Source organism: Hyperolius riggenbachi, chromosome 12, assembly GCF_040937935.1.
Source record: "Hyperolius riggenbachi isolate aHypRig1 chromosome 12, aHypRig1.pri, whole genome shotgun sequence".
Classification (NCBI taxonomy): Eukaryota; Metazoa; Chordata; class Amphibia; order Anura; family Hyperoliidae; genus Hyperolius; species Hyperolius riggenbachi.
This window is the reverse complement of record NC_090657.1, coordinates 158,283,127-158,283,587: the sequence shown is the minus strand read 5'-3', so window position 1 is coordinate 158,283,587 and position 461 is coordinate 158,283,127.

Sequence of the window (461 nt, the reverse complement as noted above, 5' to 3'; positions counted from 1 at the left end):
GAGGACACTTCCGCCAGGGAGGGGGGGGGAAGGGCAGCCGTCACTTCCGCCAAGCCGGGGGCGGGGCCAACCGGGGGCGGCAACGCCCGCAGTAGTAAAGCACATCCGCCAGGCTTGGGCTCTAGCCAGCAGAGAAACCAGCGGTTCCGCCATGGACGGGGCGTTATGGGAGACGAAGCACACACGTCAGGCAGGGATTACGGTGTAATGTCTGATTGCGCTGCCCGGAAGCTCCCTTCCACACTGAGTAGCACGCATGCTCAGTGTGAAGTTAATTATGCTGCTGATGGTAAAATAATAAATATCTCCGCTTCCACACCTCTTACACTCCCCAAATTTTCAGGGTAGGGAGAGGATCCCCCGAACGACCTCTATGCCAAATTGCAGCCCCCTAGCCCCGCTGGTTCAGGAGATAGTTTACAGAAACATATCTCAGGAACCAGCGGGTCTCGGGGGCTGCA